The sequence below is a fragment of the Lygodium microphyllum genome, chromosome 14 (genome assembly GCF_053477565.2).
Source record: "Lygodium microphyllum isolate KBCC chromosome 14, Lygodium_microphyllum_v1.1.10, whole genome shotgun sequence".
NCBI classification, from domain to species: domain Eukaryota; kingdom Viridiplantae; phylum Streptophyta; class Polypodiopsida; order Schizaeales; family Lygodiaceae; genus Lygodium; species Lygodium microphyllum.
Genome location: NC_141148.1, coordinates 75,903,155 through 75,919,707, shown reverse-complemented (window position 1 = coordinate 75,919,707; position 16,553 = coordinate 75,903,155). Strand labels below are relative to the sequence as shown.

The window sequence follows — 16,553 nt, the reverse complement described above, 5'->3', positions numbered from 1 at the left end:
TCATCATCTTCAATCTTCGTTGCAATATTAATTATCTCAGGAACTAACGGATGGTACTTAGGATTCAAAACCACTTGATTAACTATAGACAACTTGACCTCCTTGCTTCCATGAGGAATAATTGTTGTATCTTAACCCCAATCCTATTTCAACTTAGCTAATCTAAACCAAGGTCTTCCCAACAACATATTATATGAATCCCCTAAACCTTTCATGCGGAGAACAAAACTGACCTTGAACTTTAGTCCATCTACCCGAATAAGATGATTCTTTAATATTCCCAATGGATGAAGTCGTCTTTGATCTGCCATTTTAACCTAAAATGGTCATGCCACAAGCCCTTGCAATTTATATGCCAAATACATCTCTTCAAGTAGAATGTTAACTCCAAAACCTCCATCCAGAAGAACATCATCAAACTTGCTACCCAAGTAGTCAACTTGAATAGTCAAAACATTGTAATTTACCACCTCCATCTGTGTGGCAATCACCACTTGATATTCTAAAGTTAGTTTCCTGGCCATAACATAATGTTTCAATGCTTTATCCTGATTGGACATAATCTTAGCTAGAAGCTTTTCCTTAAATTGTGGAATTGAATCAAGGATTGGCTCCAGAGTTAGCTACAATGAAGACTTAGTTAGTGCAATAAACAACTCATGAGAACCATGCAATGCCTCATAGGAATCCAAACTTTGAGGCTGCATACTAGACTACATTCATGTCATGAACATATCTTGTTTATTTTCCTCATGAAGCAATCGATTGTCTTAAACTTCATGAGGCAATTCTACATCTTTGAGCTGCTTGAAGTGCTTCTTCCTCTACAACTTCATGACTTCATTAGAAATTTCTTCCCTAGACATTTCTTGATCTTCCCAATTAATATTTTGCTAAGATTTTGCTTTTATAATGGCCAAAACTACTGTCTCATCTGGACAATCTTCCACAACTATGCAATTTGAGCAATCACAGCCCATCTGTAGATCTAAACCATGCTTAATGACATTTAAAACACCCTTAAATGTCACTTATTTCGGTAAAGCTTCATGAACTTGTTGGTTTAGTGGATGTCTTACTGCCTAGCCCCCCATGACTTCACATTCTTGGAAGTAGTCATTACACCCATCTCCAACAACTGCTTCTTGATTTTCTTTTCCAACCTTCTTTCCAAGGTTTTTTTTCCCTCTTTCCCTTGCCCCTTCTTCTTATCCTTAGAAGAGGTCATATGTTTCCCGAATTTCTTTTTGTATCTCTTCTACCTCAAGGCAACCGCTCGACTAAATGCCGTGGCTCCACTACAACTCTCCTACACCAAGAGGATTGGCCCCTCGATGCGCTACTCTAATATAAAGCACACACGAATAGTCTCCACTCCTATATATTTTGAATGATCCAAGAGATTTGATATTTCCTTACCAAGCTTGCCCCAAGGAAACGATCATCTAGCCTATAGCTTAGGTTTTCTCACAACTCGGCATAGGTCATGTGATTGGCAATCAATTGCTATGCATCTAGGAGTTACCATGAGATATGCGTAATGCAAGTGTGGATGACACACCTCATGCTTAAGCATTTTATGATAAAAGAAAACTAGTCACGAGAGGTGAAAAACCAATCCTTTATTGATTTCCAAGCTACTTGTAATTGCGGCGTTGCTAGAGACTAGCACCGAGTTTCCTCATTGCCGAAGGGTTTTTGAAAGCAAAGTCACGACCATAGAGGTCCTTGAGAAATTCCAAGATGGAAGATCAAGCGAAGCAAATAATCAAGACGAATATGATGCCATGGTTTAAGTGTATTACAATTTTTGGTTCAAGTATAAGCAGCAAGACGAATCAATCAAGAGAATCAATCCTCTTAAGAAAACCACATCAAGTTATAAATCAGAATACAAGAGTATCAAATATGCCATCCAATCTTCAAGAGAATGTCTTCAAAATAGACTCTTCTTCAGCTGATGGGTCAGCTAGTACATGTCTTGAGTGCAGCGCTAAAGTCAGTGCCAATGGAACTCACCCAAGTTTCAATCTTTTGCCTTTTACACTTTTCAGTCACTGGTTTTCAGTGCTAGCTGGGAGTACCTTGCCATCACAGAAACATCTGGTATTTTCAAATGTGCAAGAACTGCAACTGATGCAAACAAAGTTGCATCAAACTCTGATCCATCAGAATCAAGTCAATACACATCCAAATAGGCCATGCAATTTAGTCTCCTTCAGCTCCACATTTATGTTCTGTTGGTAGGTCGAGATGGTCAAGGAGGTCACGTTCCAAGAGCCCTCCTTCTCGAAGCCATCATTATTCACCTCGTGGTAACAGGTCAAGGGACTCTTCCATAAGCACGACTTCTCCCCTTGAATGCATCTGATAGCTTTAGAGACTCCAAAATGGGAAGCACAAAAGCTAGAGTTTTACCCTGCCCCCAGTGCAAGCTCAACCAACAAGATCATTCCCTTCATAGATGGCATTGAAGGTGAGAGCTTGAATAGGGAACGGAGCCTCTATGCCTTTTGATTTTAGCTTCTGCCTTAGAGCATCTGATATATTGAAATTGCTTACTACATAAGGATTAATGACCTCGCTTCCCTGTTCACTGTCTAGCACTGTCACTTGGTTCGCACCTTGCAAGCTTACCCCACTCTATTGCCTATTTTCGTTGCTTTTCTTTCCCCCCATTCGAGCTTAGAGGATGAGAACCCCTTTTGAAAGGCAAAAAAAGTATCATGTTTTTTCTGAGGTCCAAAAGTGCCACTCAACTATAAACTCAGCTATGCTCCTCCCTGTCCTCATCATTGTCCGACTATAAATTGAACTCCTCAGGTTGTCTGTCTACCGTCGTAAATTCCAAGTACTCTGCCACTTTAAAATATCTAACAAAAAGAGGCAAATAAAGTGTTTTGCTAGTGACAATTGTTGAAACCAAAGCTTGTTGGCATCATACATCTACAATTAACAATGATCCTGATAGTGTAACCTTCTCCCCAAGCTTGAAAGGGGGCATGCCTTTGTATGGATAGGTACTGCATCGAAAAGCATCTCCAAGCCCACAATTCCCATAGGTATATTGAGGAGTATTTAACTCTTCAGCATTCAATGACAGTTTTCCAAATGCCTCCATAACCATATAATAGTGCAGGATTCTCCCACTAATGAAAGAGCACAATGTTTAGGATTTGATTCTTCCATCAATCGATCTTCTTTGACTCCTGGTACACCTTTCATTTGTTTTATCATCTTGATGTGTTGATCTAGTGCGGCCTCAACAATTTCACTTGGATTGTCCATTTTCCAAACTTGGTGTTGTCTCCATGCACCTGTGGCTTTCAATACCATAAAATGAATGTTTGTAGCATCCTCCTCGCCCTCTTAGTTGTGACTTTGTCCAATGGCACTTTTTTTTTAGCCCATTGTCCTAAATTTTTTGTAACAAATATCAGATTCACTCCCAAACAGCACTTATCTCTTCTGTGAAATTGAACATGAACCAACTCATGGCAAAACGTTCAGGCAGAGCAAAGCACAACGTCTAAGTATGCACAAAGTAACAAATGTCACACACACAAACTTTTTGGTGGATTCCACAGCTCGGATACGCAGCAGTACGACATCCACCCCCTCTGATCCTGCGCATCCTCCAGATGGGCCAACTACCCATGATCATTATCGTCAAGATCCACGAACAGATTAATCTCTTCATTGACTATTTCCGGTATATCAGCAAGGTTATCTATCATATCATCTGACTCTTCTACTGGAGTTTCTTCTCGTTGCTCTTCTCTTGCAAATTCTTCCAATGCATAATCCTCATAATCTCTTTTCTTGAAAATCCTGATTCTTTTTCTTGCAATGGGCACTCTAAGCACTGTCTCATCCAATTCTGTCAGCTCATATGTTGCATTGTCAAAGACATGTCTGACTATGTACGGCTCAAACCATCTTTTCACCATCTTCTGAAGTGCAATATGCTGATTTTCAAGGCTGCTATCAAAGACTAATACCCACTCTCCCTCTTCTATTTCTCTAGGCCGCAAGCGAAGCCTGCTGTCAAACCTGTCCTCATTTCTAAGTCTAGCAACCTTCAACCTGTCAATAGCTAGCTGAGTATCCTTTGGCCTTCTCTCTAACTGTTGGATCCAAAGAGCTAAGAGCTTCTCTCTGGTCAAATCCTCCTGTCAAGGTATAACTGACCAAGTCAAAGCACAAGTCTCAGTCGGCATAACCAGTTTCTGACCATACATCAACTCTGCGGACATATATCTTGTGGTAACATTGTGAGTCGTACGATCAGCCCACAAAGCAAATGGTAGAAGTCTTGGCCATTCTCCAATCCGTCCTCTGCATGCTTTGGCTAATGCTTTCACTATCAGTGGATGCCCTCTTTCACTCTTTCCATTTCCCTCTGGATTGTATGTTGTAGTTAGAGCCAACCTAATTCCTAGTTGAGAGAAAAACTCCCTAGCTTCATCTGCATCTAATTCACTGCGATCTGCAGTGATCTTACCCACACAGCCATACCTGCAAAAAATTTCTTCCAATAAGAACTTACACACTGCACTAGTGGTCTTCGTTCTCAAAGGTCTGCCCTCAACATGATTGGTAAGATCCTCTCTAGCCAAAACAATATATCTCATCTGCCATAGACCCATCGGCATAGTAACCAAGTCAACTACTCACTTATAATGAATGCATAGCAGATAGGTCAGATGAAGCTCATCTCGATGACGCACTATGGAATACATCTGGCAGTCTCTGCAAGTCTCTACAAAGCGAGAAGCATCTCTGTACATGCCTTTCCACCAATATTTTTCCTTGATTTTCTCATAAGTAGCCCACACTCCTCTATGAATAGCCCAAGGACTCTCATGAAACTCTCTCATCACATGTAACTGGGTCTCTTTATTGCAGACAACCTGCAAGGGCAATCCACCTCTTTTCTTCGGGTGCTTCCAAAGAAATCCATCCTTGAGAAAATAACCATAGGCTTTTCTTCTGATCTTCTTGAACTCTTCATCTGTCCATTCATCTCTTTTTCTTAGTGTACTAAGGTACTTTCCAATATGCAACCAATCTCCAACATAGAGTTCTTCTATGAAAGCCACAATATCATAGACACGACAAACATGATCAACCATAGCACCAGCTGAAATTTCTGCATCATCCTCTTCTGCAAGTAGTGTCTCCTCATCATCATATTTGGCTCTGGACAACATATCCGCCACTGGATTATCCTTCCTCCCTGCTATGTGTTTAAATTCTGGATTTAATGACTTGATGATGACTGCCAAATCAGTGCAAATAAAGGCAAAAAAATGTGTTCAACATGGAAACATCCTTTGCAAATTAACACTTTGCTTTTGTACCCCTTTGTCAAAATTTCAAATATGAAGCAATGTAAAATGTGTAGTCCAAAAGAGACACACTATAAAATATTGCTAGGAAAAGGAAAGGTCAAATCCTTTTGTTTCATGCTAAAAATTGAAAGGTCCTTAGACCTTAGTCCATGTATGCAAATTTGATTTTTATAATGCAAGAAAGGAAAAGGAGGTGGTTGTAGCTGTGGGATTTGGGGAGGTGGGAGGTTGAGGTGGTTACACCCTCTTTCTGGTATAGGTCCACTTGTGGATGAGTTTGCAGAAGCATTTGCTGGACGTGCCATCTATTCTTTAGGTGACTTGTATTCGGGATATGATCAGTTTCAGCTGGCCTTGGAAAGCAAGGACATAACCACTATGAGAACTCCTATTGGGCTTGTTAGGATGTGTACCTTGCCTCAAAGTGCCATAACTCTGTTGCGCATATGATGAATGCCATGCATAAGGTCCTTCATGAGTATATACCTCAGCTTACCATGCCTTTCTTGGATGATGTGCCCATAGCACCTTGTGAGAAGATTTTGGCTGGGTTAGAAGAAGTGAACTTGACACTATCAGGGAAAAAATCCATTTTTGGAGTAAATGAGGTCATCCTTGTTGGACATATGTGTGGGTATTATGGCAGGAAACCTTCACCTACGAAGGTGGATGCTATAGGAAAGATTACGAAGTATTGTTCTACCACTTCAGAGGTACAGAGATTCATTGGAGCTTGTGTTTTACATGATTTGGATACCCCGTTTTGCACACATAGCAGATTGTTTATATCAGCTACTTCGAAAGGGGCAAAAATTTTATTGGGATGAGAGCCACACTAGAGATATGTGAAAATTGAAGAAGTTATCGCAGATTGCTCCTACTCTTAGGAAAGTGGATTATAATTGCGGAAGGCCTATTGTATTGACAGTTGACACTAGTCCAATTGGCATAGGTTGGGCTGTGGGTCAAGATGATGCAGATGGAAACAGGTACGCTATTCAGTTTGGGGCGAAAGTTCTAAACGAGAGACAGAGGAGGTATCCACAAATCGAGGGAATTACTTGGAATTTTTACGGCTCTCAAATGTGACAAGGAGTATTTTCTTGGAGCCCCAATTGTGGTAGAGACAGATTGCCTACCATTGATAGGTATGATTACGAGTTTATCTACTCCAGATATAGCTATGCTGAGATGGATCGCATACATCAAGTGAAGAGCACCTTGCCACGGCACAAATCAAACCACAAACTGGCTAGGTAGAGGCTGCAAATACATTGCTCGCCATGAAAACCCGCAAGAAAACTCTCCTTCTTACCAAGAACCATTGCTCCAAAACACACAAGAGGAAGGCACACAAGAAATTGAGAGAAATTCTTTCATCCTCACCCTCTTTCTCTTCCTCACTCTCCATAAGATCTTGCAAAGGAGCACAAGAGAGGGAAGCAAGAACAAGAAGGCAAGTGTTGTGCCAAAATGAGAGAGGGAGAAATGAACCGTGAGAGGAGAAGATAAAGGAACAATCCTGATAGTAACTCTGTTTACTGGTTGCATGTCCTATATAAATTGGAGAGTACCATTCTTCTTTGGAATCGTAAACCACCTATTTGAGTATGGTGCAGATGACGGCTCTAGGATTCCCATCCTGATTTTGTCATTCAACAAGTCAACTAGCTTTGGTAGGTGTGCCCTAGGCATTGGAATAGATCGAAGGTTCCATGGAATATGAGGAATAGTAAAGATCACCATAGGGGCAACAATATCCAGATTCACACATCCAATCTCATGCAAAAAGAAAGAAAACCACCTTCCATGTCGCTCAAGCATATCCTGAAAGCACTGCTTCTCTGAGGGTAGCAAGAAATCACAATTTCCAATTTCTAATTTAGCAAGAGTCTCTGCTAAAAATTTATGGCCTATATGCTCTGAATTCCTCAAAATTGGCTGCTTGGCAGCCCTCTCTATTTGCTGATCACTGTCAGGTAGAAGCAGTCTTGCTATTGGCTTCACCTTCTTATCCACAGTCTTGTATTTCGTGTCAACCTTGGTTTCATTATGATCCTCTGCACTACTCAAATATTGCTATAAATCAGCAATTCTGCCCTTTGGTGGCGCTGAATATCATCAGCCTTCTGCTCTATGGACTGCATAAGAATAGCCCTAAACTCTAGATGCTAAAATATTTCAGCAGTAAACTCTGTTGGTGGGTGGCTGAAAGTTTTCAACCCTCTGTGTCTCTGTAGGCTTATCATAATCAGCCGGAAACTCTGTTTGCTGAATTTCCTTAGCTCTCAACACTTTTTGCTGAGTCACCTCAGCCTCTGACTCTATCTGTGACACAAAATCTGAAATTTCATGAAACATGTCCAGGGACTGCACTGATACATTACTGAGACAACTTTGCATATCAGCTTTCAGCATATTTTCCATCTCTATCATCGTATCTGCACAAACCATACTATCATACATCCCATCTATATGCTCATCATCCTTTAAAATACTTGCATTTTTCAAATCTTTCTCCTTCTTGCATATGTACTACCTGGCAGCTCTAGGCAACTTAGAAATCTTCTGATAACTCATCGAACTATTTGCTGAAATTCCAATAAAATTGGAGGAGAAAACACTGCTGTTGCCAGGAGGCAAGAACTCCAATCTCCTCTTCTCTATACCACTGTCATCTCACGATATAGTGGTACCTAATGAAAACCTGAATCCCTCACAGTGGGTGAAGGTGCATCTGAAAGAGTATCCCTGTTTCTAGCATGGTTTACACACATAGTCATAAACTAGACTGCTCTCATACCATCTTTACTGCAAATCTGTGCATAAGCAAATCCATCATCCATTACTTTCGTCTCCATGCGCATCTTTGTGATGAATGGCTGTCCTAGGATTATGGGGTAAGAGCATGAATCCTGCACAAAGAAATGGAAATCCTCCTCTACATCTCCAATAGAAATCCTCACACTAGGACAGGTAGCATACAAATCACATGCAGTGTTGTTGGCGGCTCTCATACGCCACCCATGCTCTGCATCCATAGGCCATCTATTGCTTTCATAAACTCTGCGAACTATGAGATTAATCTTTGAACCATGATTCACCAAAGCAACATTAGGCACCTGTTTCTCTCCAATTTTTACCATTGTTTCTGTAGTTGCCCTAGCCCAATGACTCCGCAAAAAATGACTACACCGTACCAAGATAGGCTCATCAGTTTTAGCATAATGCATAAGCTGAACTCTCTTCTCTTTCTGCGGAAAAACAAAAGTATTCTCAACCATAACCTCATCCTCATCCTCATCCAACTCCCCAATCAAAACTCCCTGTGTATCAATAGTAGGCAATGTATGTCTTTTCCTCTTCAGGACTTCTTGGAACTGATCTTGAAACTCTCTTTTCAAGATGCCCAAAACCTCAGAAATAGTAAAAGTCACCTCACTGCCAAGTATTTTGTCATTAAAGATTTTCTTCATGTCCGTAGATGTCTCAATATCGGACATTAATCTAAATCTTGACTGCTTTCTCTATCTAGGCTCCTGCCTCTTTTCTTTCTTTTGAGCATCCTCCATTTGTCATTCTGGCCCTAGGTCTCAAAGACGGCCCTGCAGTAGGTGGAGTAACAAACTCACCCCCTCTAGTCATTTTAGCTGCATTTGGATTCTCTTCATCTCTCTTAGGCTTTTCCTCAACAAGTGCATCTGCTCCCTGAGACTTAGCCAAGTAGGCATAAATAGCATACCTATCAATAGGCAAATCCCAACCTGTCTCAGGTCTGATGCTAGAACCTGCACTAGTCAAAACAGTCTGCTGAATTTTCCCCTTGTTTGCCATCTCTAAAGCATAGGTCCATAATGCTGATTGACTCTCTAAACCTTTCTCAATCTAGACTCCATATGCAGAAGCATCTCCTCTAGCTGCCACATAAGAAGTACATGCAGCCATGTCATCTACTAATTTCTTCATTCCGCCTTTCCCAGAATTGGTAGCAAGCGGAGCTCCTGTTTCAGTCAACCAGATCTTGCCATCTTGTCCCCAAAATACCAAATTCTTCCTCGCATCTTGAAAAGATTCGCAATCCTTGCAATGCTGATGGTCCATACTATCACACCAAATACATCTTCAATCTCTCCTAGGTGCAGTAGGAGCACTAGAAGAAATAGTAGGCACAGTCAAAGAAAACAGCTCTTTCAATTTTCCCACCAATTCTGCTTTAACCGACTCCAGTGTCAAATCCATTATGCCTTTGATTATGTCATCAAGAGAGGAAGGAACCAAAGGAGCAGATGATTTTGGAGCAGAAGGAGCCGGCATCGGTCTTTGAACAGGAGGAACAGAAGGATTAGAAACAGTAGGCACTGGCATAGGCCAAGTAACTAGCTAAGGAAAGAAGAAATGACAGGGGTAGAAGTAGACATAGGAGCAAAAGACAACGTCGGTTTCATGGATCCATTCTGTAGGTGGGTCTTCCATATCCGCCTCTGGGTCAAAGTCGAGACCGCATCCTGGGCGTCTTGCCAATCTATTTTAAGACCCATATGCTTCGTCCAATCCTCAAGAATCTCTCCTAATTCTTCTTGAAGAGCAGGATCTCCAGCTTGCAAGAAAAGCTCAACTTTCTCAACATCTAATGCTCTTTGTTCAATAGCATCAAGCTGACTATACCTCTCTTCAAATTCTCGTATCAATTCTGAAGCAGCTAGACCTTTGTTTGGCATGTAGACCCACTCTCGGAATGACCGTTGTGTAGCCATCCCAAAGTCCTCAAGAAAATACTCCTCTTTCAAGGCCTTCTTAAAATCTTGCCAATGCGAATTTTGAAGGAAAAGATCAATCACTTTTACCCTCAAAGTGGGTGTGACAACGCGAAGAAAATATTTACTCATAAGTCCTATTGGTACTCCAAAAAATCCATCTTAATCTAATACGTCCTCAAATAAGCTGCTACATTACGGCCATCAAATAGCTTCTTTTCATTTTCAACTGCTCCAATTGCCTTAGTCGCGGTAATTGCATTCTCTTGCTTCGAATATAGTTGCATTTGTTGAGACAACTGTTGTTGATGTAATTGCTGCTGCTGCTGCATATACAATTGTCTGCTAATTTTGAAGCTGCATTTACATAGACATATTCTGCAAAATTTTCTTTAAATCATCCATAGAAGTCCTTGAAGTAGAAGTCAATGATGGAGTCGAAGTAGAGGACAAAGTAGGAATCGTAGAAGGGGCTGAAATTGATGCTAAAGTGTCTCCCATCCTATTTTTTTTTAAAAAAAAGCGACGCAGTCGGGTTCACCAAAGATGTCGAAGGGTTTTCAAAAGCAAAGTCACAACCACATAGGTCCTTGAGAAATTCCAAGATAGAAGATCAAGCGAAGCAAATAATCAAGACAAATATGATGCCATGGTTTAAGTGTATTACAATTTTTGGTTCAAGTACAAGCGGCAAGATGGATCAATCAAGAGAATCAATCCTCTCAAGAAAACCACATCAAGTTATAAATCAGAATACAAGAGCATCAAATATGTCATCTAGTCTTCAAGAGAATGTCTTCAAAATAGACTCTTCTTCATGGGTTAGCTAGTATGTGTCTTGAGTGCAACGCTAAAGTCAGTGCCACTAGAACTCGCCCAAGTTTCAATCTTTTGCCTTTTACACTTTTCACTGGTTTTCATCTGATCTACCATATTGAAATTTTTCTGATGTCCTGCTAGCTCGGAGTACCTTGACATCATCAGTCACAGAAACATCTAGTATTTTCAAATGTGCAAGAACTGCAACTGATGCAAACAAAGCAGCATCGAACTCTGATCCATCAGAATCAAGTCAATACACATCCAAATAGGCCATCCACGATGCCTTGCCTGGTGCAATACATAGCTCATGTAAATTTACCATTGAGGAACTTGAAAGAGCATTTGTAATTTGCTATGTGATCACTAAAGCTTCTTCAAATGGCCTGCCAGGACGGACTAAGCAATTTAGTCTCCTTCAGCTCCACATTTATGTTCTGTTGGTAGGTCGAGACGGTCAAGGAGGTCACATTCCAAGAGCCCTCCTTCTCGAAGCCATCGTTATTCACCTCGTGGGTGACAGGTCAAGGGACTCTTCCATAGGCATGACTTCTCCCCTTGAATGCATCTGATAGCTTTAGAAACTCCAAAATGGGAAGCACAAAAGCTAGAGTTTTACCCTGCCCAGTGCGAGCTCAACCAACAAGATCATTCCCTTCATAGATCGCATTCAAGGTGAGAGCTTGAATAGGGAACAGAGCCTCTATGCCTTTTGATTTTAGCTTCTGCCTTAGAGCATCTGATATTTTTAAATTGCTTACTACATAAGGATTAATGACCTCGCTTCCCTGTTCACTAACTAGCACTGTCACTTGGTTCGGACCTTGCAAGCTTACCCCCCTCTATTGCCTGTTTTCGTTGCTTTTCTTTCCCCTCATTTGAGCTTAGAGGATGAGGACCCCTTTTGAAAGGCAAAAAAAGCATCATGTTTTTTCTGAGGTCCAAAAGCGCCACTCAACTATAAACTCAGCTATGCTCCTCCCTGTCCTCATCACTATCATACTATAAATTCAACTCCTCAGGTTGCCTGTCTGCCGCCGTAAATTCCAAGTACTCTGCCACTTTAAAATATCTAACAAATTAAAGAGGCAAATAAAGTGTTTTGCTAGTGACAATTGTTGAAACCAAAGCTTGTTGGCATCATACATCTGCAGTTAACAATGATCCTGATAGTGTAACCTTCTCCCCAAGCTTGAAAGGGGGCATGCCTTTGTATGGACAGGTACTGCATCAAAAAGTATCTCCAAGCCCACAATTCCCACAGGTAGATTGAGGAGTATTTAGCTCTTCAACATTCAATGACAGTTTCCCAGATGCCTCCATAACCATATAATAGTGCAAGATTCTCCCACTAATGAAAGAGCACAATGTTTAGGATTTAATTCTTCCGTTAATTGATCTTCTTTGACTCCTGGTACACCTTTCATTTGTTTTATCATCTTGATGTGTTGATCTAGTGCAGCCTCAAGAATTTCACTTGGATCGTCCATTTTCCAAACTTGGTGTTGTCTCCATGCACCTGTGGCTTTCAATACCATAAAATGAATGTTTGTAGCATCCTCCTCGCCCTCTTAGTTGTGACTGTCCAACGGCACTCTTTTTTTTTATCCCATTCTCCTTCTAAATTGCTTGTAACAAATATCAGATTCACACCCAAACATCACTTATCTCTTCTGTGAAATTGAACATGAACCAACTGAAGGCAAAACGTTTAGGCAGAGAAAAGCACAATGTCTAAGTATGCACAAAGTAACAAATGTCACACACACAAACTTTTTGGTGGATTCCACACCTCAGATACGCAGTAGTACGACATTGTGCTACTAGTCTCTCTTAAATTTAAATAGTGATCGGCCTGTATATTATGCTCAATCAAATAAATCAAAATTTAAAACATTTTTGGTGACCACTCACTTTCATAATCTCTCTTCCCTCCTACCAGCTAGGTTTTGCATTCGTTTGGTAGATGTAGGGTTCATTTTTATGTAGTTTTTCATGTTAAAATTAATAAAAACACTCTGTAATATGGAAAAAAGGCTTGAATGAGGCTTGATCCTCATGCTCTAGCCTTTTTATATTGTTGCAGGCGTAAAATGTAAAATTTTCTAAATTTTTAGGCGATAAATTTGATTTTTCTCTAATTTTTTTATTTTTTTCATTTATTTCTTCAAAAAATGAGATATTTCAGAATTATGAGTTCTTATTAATCAAGGACACTCAACATTATTTTCATCTCCATTTTTATCCCATATGACCCCAAAACACTCAACAAAAACCCCGAATTCCATTATTTTTATCAAAACTGTAACTTGCAGGTTTTGCACGTTTTGCGGGAAATTATTATATCATCATTTTTTTGGTTTTCTTTCATATTTCAGTGAGAATGCAACATGGGAAATTAAAAACAAACAAAATCAAGTACTTTCTTCAACCATTTTTCGTAAAACAAAAGAACTGCTGACTTATGCATAGAAATCGCCATTTCGAGGCTTGTATCTTGTAGTAGATGGGAGGCCGTTGATACTTCCTCTTTGCCTTTGAGGCACTCTCTCAGCTTTATCTACATCCTGCATTGCTCCAGCATCATCATTTGCTCCAAATTTGTCATAACAACCCTCCCCTTCTCTCTTGAATTGATGCATATGAACAACCGTTGAGAGGAGAGAGGAGAGAGAAAGACTAGAAAATCAAAATTTTAAATCCTCCATAAAAATCAACCAAATTATAGCCATCTCCTTTCTCTATTCAAGTGGTACCAATGAGATTTTAAGGGGCGCAATAAATTTTGCACCCCCCTCTCCTATTCGTCAATTTTTGGGTGCTTTAAGGCTTCTTAATATGCCTAAGTTTTAAAACATTAAAATATCTGATTCAAGCTTTTGTGTTCACATTGTCCTACAAGTGGATATTTCAATTTCGGATGGGCAAACAGACTTGGATTCGAGATCCATCTAGATAGGTTGCTTCGTAGCATTGAAATCTAAAAAGATGGGCCCCATCGTGCATTTTTTTTCGGCTCTCGAATCTAGTAGCTGCTTTATAACGCCAAACCTTGCAGGGATTAAATGGGGGGTCAAATGACCTCCGATCAATGAATCAAGACTTGCATTGAATTCATCACGTTGAAATGCATCTAGGAAAACGTAAGCTTAGCCATCCGCCACTGTTTGATTTTTCATGAAAATTTGGTCTTTAGTGCTTCTTGGGCATTTCTTGCTCCAAAAACGGCCTCAAATGCTTCAAGCACAACTCAAAAGTGACTCCTAAAATCTAGCTCTCATTGGCGACCATGGGATAGGGTGATTTAGCCCATCGAACCCCACGAATAGATCTGTACATGCATAATCATGAAGAGCATCAAGCTGATACAAAAATCCACAACAAAACACATCACAATTCTCACCCTACCCCCCTTGACACAATTAAGGCATGAAAATCAGCAAGGGATATGCTCAACATAATTTGATAGAAATCCAGAGCAAATCTCTAACCAATTGTGCTGGCTAAAAGGCCTATCAAAGAGGCCATCCTAGTGGTGATTTGAACTACCTACCTAACCTAGGACAATTGGACCAAGACCTCCTACTAGGTGAGGACTCCTATAGCCTGGTCATCATATTCTTCTTGTAACACATTTTCTGTTCATAGTTTCCATACTCAGGCATGTAAAAAGGAGGGAGTTGAGTGTAGAGTGACCCAAGGAGAACAAGGCATCGGCGTGGCTCCTAACTCAGTACCCAAGAACCTACCAAGCACTCGCGAGGTGACACTTAATCCTTTTTTAGCGCTCGCTTTTATTTTTGCTCCAACCTTCCTTTATTTTCTTTTGAGCTAGCTACTATCCATGAACCGCTAACCAGGCCTTTGCAAGGTGATAAACGACTGCTCGGAGGAATTTTTTTTCCTTTCATGTTCCTTTTCTTATTGAGGGGTTAGAATCCCTTTTTACGCAACTTTTTACTTTTTAGTTTTAGATAGCTCTAGAACTTGCTCTTCACTTGATATTTTGGCAACCTTCTTTAACTGCTTCACACTACCAAGGACTCCTAGGACAACTACCTAGCAAGCAGGCATGACAGGGTCAGAAGGACTACCCTCTAGCACAGGTCTTTATCTCTTGACAATGTCGTAACAAGAGGTAGAAAACTACTCAAATCTCCCCCAGATTTATCTAACCAAGACCTAGGACTTCATGCTTTGATTGTTGATCCCCAATAAACAAAAATAAATTAACCCCTACATACACATATAACATTATCTATTTAAGGGAAAAAGACTCGGAAAGGGAACAATACCACCTTGAATGGACACAAAAGGCTCCTCTACAACAAAGGATCCCTTTAGTGACTTTGTCAACTTGTGTGATGCAATCACTAAAATAGAATGCCATTAAACATGCCTGCAGCGAAAAGACATATGGCCCTCTTGGCTTAATGAAATAGAACATTTCACTACAACCTAACTGGCTCCTCTTGGCCTAACAAAATTAAGCATTAAAACCCTAAAAAGAACAGACCCTCTTGGCCTAATGGTATCAAACAAAATAGCTTGTATATATTCCCCCATTTTGAAAACTTGCTAATATACAACAATATGCTCCATTCCAAGGAGGAAATAGGGCTTCTGCCCTAAACTAAATGCATCAGATTGTGGGGACCCATATCTCCTGCATAAATAGCAAGAGGTGTATGTATAATGTATCTTTGGACAACCTATAGGTCCAAGATAAAAAAGGTGAATGAGTCTCAGTCACTCTATGCATCACCCATACTAACCATCGTCTACCATATAGGACATGTTCTGATAAAAGCCCCCATAATCGACTGGGTCCTATCTCATCATTAATAGAGTTATTAGTAACGTGGAACCAACTAAAGAGAAACTCTCTCAAACTCGTCGAGCAGGGTCATAGCAATGCAATAATACATAGAAAGAATGGGATTTCATACTGTGTATGTCCCATTTAGGTGGGTTCAATACCAATTGGGAATCCCCCTTTACTAACAACTGACGCATACCACCCTTCTTAGCAATGTTCAGGCCCATGATTAAAGCTTTGTATTTCACCATATTATTGGTAAATCCAACCTTGAGATAACAACTAGTTTCATCACGACTCTACGTCGGGGATCTCTAATCACTACCCCTATACTCCCTTTCTTATTGGGACCCCCAGATGCTCCATCAAAATACAATGTGTATGTTGAAAAAGTGTTCACAAAGCCAGCCATTGTCACCTCTACTCATAATTGTGATAGTCAAAATTTAGCATATTCATAGGATGTACTGAAGGCTCCATCCCACCTTCTTCGTTGAATATAATAGGGATTCTTGTCAAGATTTGCAAGCAGTGATGATAGAAGACTTTGATTTTCCAAACAAATTATCCATCCTCTTGCTCAATCACTTTATATCCATTACTCCACCAAATAATCTTTCCCTGATGATATTGCTACTAAAAGTATGGGTGTTCCAAGTAAGTAATAAGCCACTCCATTAACCAATGTTTTATCTTGTAGGTTTCTAATCAGTCCCGCATTGACTTGCGAGGTATTTATTTTGTTAGTGCATTTAGAGAGATAATAAGGTTTAATGTTATTAAGACTAACCTTATTTTTAAACTCCA

At 40.2% G+C, this 16,553-nt stretch overlaps 1 pseudogene; it reads right to left on the bottom strand.

Annotated features, from left to right (window-relative positions):
• Nucleotides 1-1,922: 1,922 nt before the first annotated feature.
• Nucleotides 1,923-11,474, bottom strand: LOC148025741 (uncharacterized; annotated as a pseudogene).
• Between the last annotated feature and the right edge of the window lie 5,079 nt (nt 11,475-16,553).